Below are 4,274 nucleotides of genomic sequence, written 5' to 3' on the forward strand. Positions count from 1 at the left end.
GGGAGTAAAGCATCAATGCAACTTCCAGACCTTCTTGCTAAATGGGGAAGGGGTTGGCTTAGGTTTGGCTCAAGGGTCAAGAGCTGAGCCTGCAGCTAAGGAGACTAAGGAACAGAGAAGTGGGCTTGAATTTTGAAAAGTGCCAGGGCATAGTAAGGACCCAATAAATGTTGATTAAGGCCATGACTGAGTAAGGTTAGAAAGACAAAAAAAACCCACCTAGGATATAATTTTCCCCCCACACAATATAAGAACATATGCTCTCAAATACTACATTGTGAGACATCGTCAAAATTACATAGGAGATGGTACTAGTTAGGATAAAGCCCATTGGTACTGCAGCAAACCCTACCCCCAAACCCCCAATTTGACCTAAGAGGATAGAAGTTAATTTTTTTCTGATGTAACAATCCACTTAGTCTAGGCCAGTGGTCGGCAAACTCATTAGTCAACAGAGCCAAATATCAACAGTACGACGATTGAAATTTCTTTTGAGAGCCACATTTTTTAAACTTAAACTATATAGGTAGGTACATTGTTATTAACTTAATTAAGGTACTCCTAAGGCTTAGGAAGAGCCACACTCAAGGGGCCAAAGACCCGCATGTGGTTCATGAGCCGCAGTTTGCCGACCACGGGTCTAGGCTATCTAGATAATGCTACTATTCAAGGCCATTCAGAATCAAGTGCTTCTTCCATAATTACTTAGGGCTGCAGTTCCCAAACCATGCACCAAGTTGTCCAAGGGAGCCTCAGTGAACACAGGAGGCCCACACAGGGTATGTCAAATGTCTGAGGAAAACACAGTGATTCTCAACATACAGACACCACATAAACTAGTAGCTTGAGGTAGCTCACGGTTTCAACATTAGCTAGCCTTACTTCCTTCTTGATGACATCATAACTTTGTGAAGCTAATCTTTTTAGTGGTTGCTGTGTTAAAAGATAAGTACTATGAGAAAATGAATGTGAAACAGAGAATGAGTCCAAGGTTGGAGTGTTGTGCAGTGCCTAACAGATGTACACATCCGTTACCAAGTGATTACAGTTATTTAAAAGTAGAATAAAGCATGTTTTCTTTCAATTTATGCATAATAATTTTTTGCAGATGACTACTAAATATTGGAAGACAATTCTCTGTAGAGCTCTCCCATGGTTTTGCATATGTTGTAAGCAGAGGCACTGACTGCTTTTGATCCAGACTATCTTTTCAAGGATGTTTGTATAGCTAATAGTCTTAGAAGAAAGAGATAGCGACTCTCTCTGGAACAATGAGCAGGTCTGCTTACTACCTAGCATAATAGAAGTAATATCTCTCTCTAGGGCAAAGACCAGGCAAGTTTACTGCCCATTATAAAAGGTTCAGGTTGCCAAAGCTTGGTAACCTGAGATTCAGGTTACCTATCCTGTAACACAACCCGCTGCATGTGCAGGTGTCCTGCAGCCTCTTCACTAGACCCATGGGAATTGGGGCTCAGGAAACCAGAGCAAATGCTGACACTCTCTAAGTATTGCTACTGCCATGAGTAATACATTCCTTCATCTCTGACCCAGGAGTCTCATGTCTTTTGTCAACACCCATGAAACCGTGGCAGGCTAATTCATTAGCTTACACATAAGATAAAATCTCAGACCCTTCACGGTCTTGACACCAAGTTGTTGGGACATCAATACTTATTCGGTTGTTTGTACAAAACTACTTAATAAATAGACCTATTAGTTATTTCTTTTGGTCTAGGAACACCGTGATAAAATCCCTGAGACACTAAGTGTGCTAAAAACGGAAAGTCTGGCCTCTGTGCGTTGTTTTCATCTGGGTGTTTCAAGGTAAGACCTGTCATTTTCCAGCTGGCAGGGGTGGGGGGGAGGAAAAAGTCTAGAGAAGCAATTTCTTTTTTAAAAACAAGCCAGGCATGCTTTTTACAAAGATGGCGACGAAAGCTAAGAAGGAAGCCTCTGCCCCTCCCAAAGCCAAAGCCAAAGCAAAGACTTTTGAAAGCAAAGAAAGCGGTGCTGAAAGGCGTCCACACCCACACAAAAAGAAAGATCTGCACATCACCCACCTTCTGATGGTCAAAGACACTGAGGCTCCGAAGGCAGCCTGAATATCCTGGAAGAGCACACCCAGAAGAAACAAGCTTGACCACTATGCCATCATGAAATTCCCCCTGACTACCGAGTCAGCCATGAAGAAGACAGAGCACAGCAAGACACCTGTGTTCACTGTGGATGCCAAGGCCAACAAGCACCAGATCAGACCGGCTCTGGAGAAGCTCTATGACACTGATATGGTCAAGATCAACACGCTGATCAGGCCTCATGGAGAGAAGAAGGCATATGTTCGCCTGGCTCCTGACTAGGACGCTTTGGATGTTGCCAACAAAATTGGGATCATCTAAACGGAGTCCAGCCGCCTAATTCTAAGTCTAAACATTTTACACTGTATAAATAAATAAATAAACAAATAAATAAATAAATGCCGGGCACAAGTCTCTCCTGCTCATGGCCCATTGGTGAAGTTAGTCTAGTGGCCACAACCAGCTGCAAAGGAGACTGGGAAGTGGAATCTCTCGATGAGTGTCCATAGCTTGGCTTAAAATCTATACTCTATGTAAGGAGGGGAGATGGACTTTCAAAGACAACTAGCATTCTCCAACACAGATATTTCCCTATGACTAGTTAATGTTGCTTGAAATAGTAGCGTGGGGTGCAATGTGAGCTGTACAGCTTCTATCTGAGAGGCGTTTGCCTTAGTAACTTCTGCAGTTTCCTTTCTTCCTTATCCTCTCTTGGCATCTTATTCTAACCCTAACTGCCAGGAACCCATTAATGAGAGTCTTTTCACTGGCAGACTTTGAGATGCTCTGCTTCTTGTCCTGGGTGTCAGGCCCTGGGATCTGAAATGTGCATTCTTGGCCTCAGAGCTCTTAGTGAAGGGTGGAGCAGTGATTGGAGCAAAGATACTGGACTCATGTCTACAGCAGGGTGGGGGAACCATATTTTGCATTGATCTTAACCTCTTGCTATTAAAATCTCTTTATTTTCCAAGCTTTATAAAAACATATGACTATCGGAATACATTGTTAAGGCTACTCAGTGGACCTTGGACGGGACATGTACAAGTAAAGCTTAACCTCTGTTAGCTTCTCTTGGCTAGAGGTTGTGAGTGAACAAAAAGATATCCATCTTAAAACAAACACATACCCTCAAAAACCAACTATCATTCGAAGAACTTTATAATTCACAGAACTTTCATGCTCATGACTGTATTTAATCCTCAGAGGAGCCTTTAGTTGCCAAAGAGATACCAAAGTTTGGGGAAGTATAATTATTTGCTCCAGGCAAGCAAAACCTTCGAATCAAAACTGCAGACTTCTGACTTTAGAATGCATGCTCTTTCCACTATACCACACCAGGGAAGATTCATATACATCAAAAAACATTGTTGCATAACATATATATTAACTGCTCAATAAATATTTGTGGAACAAATGAAAGGAAAGAAAGAAGGAAAGCAGGAGCCAGGAATCATTTAAGTGACCTAGGAAAGACAATCTTTCAGGGGGGCAGATACTTTCCCTGCATCTCTTCCAGACGTCAACCTGTTTGCTGTCCGTGCCCGTGGCACAGTCCCATGTTATAAAGAACAGAACACAAATGATCTTTCTGCAGAAGGGATGTGTGTCCATGTGTTCCTATAAAACAAGTTCTGTTTTTCTAGGTTACAGGTAAGGACTAGTGGGGTTTTCCTCTGTAGGTGGGTGGGTGCGGGGCAGCGGGGAACAGATGGGTGAGCCTCAATTAGGGTTAATTGTAGCTTTGGTAAAGAATGAAAATATGCCTAAATAGGTTTGTGACGAATGTGTCATTCATCAGTTCAATGACTGCTGCTTAACGTTGGTTGTTAAGTGAGAGGGGGCAGGAAAGGCGATCTACACTTTTAATGTAAAGATCAGCTGGCCTGATCTTTATTCCAGATGCAGTGAGTGAGGTAGTGATATGCTCTTGAGAGCTTCTCTTCTGCTCTGTCAGGCCTCAGACAGGAGGAGGCTTTTTAATGCTGAATTCCAACACTTTAAAAGCAGACAGAGACATGGAAACGTATGAAAGTTGATTTAACATGGCCCAGTTCATTCAGGAATCTCCTGGGCCACTGAATTTCTGACAGCTTAATTGCTATCCTTTAGCATGAGGGCAGAGAAGGGCATATTTAAAACTGGGGCCTAGCAATTTGGAGAGAAATGGTCAGGGTAGAGAGATCTCAGCCAAGGCGA

The 4,274-nt window shown here is 42.7% G+C and overlaps 1 pseudogene; it reads left to right on the forward strand.

Moving 5' to 3' along the window:
• Window positions 1–1,928: 1,928 nt before the first annotated feature.
• On the forward strand, window positions 1,929–2,399 carry LOC132227414 (large ribosomal subunit protein uL23-like; annotated as a pseudogene).
• Window positions 2,400–4,274: the final 1,875 nt, after the last annotated feature.

Source organism: Myotis daubentonii, chromosome 1, assembly GCF_963259705.1.
Source record: "Myotis daubentonii chromosome 1, mMyoDau2.1, whole genome shotgun sequence".
NCBI classification, from domain to species: Eukaryota; Metazoa; Chordata; class Mammalia; order Chiroptera; family Vespertilionidae; genus Myotis; species Myotis daubentonii.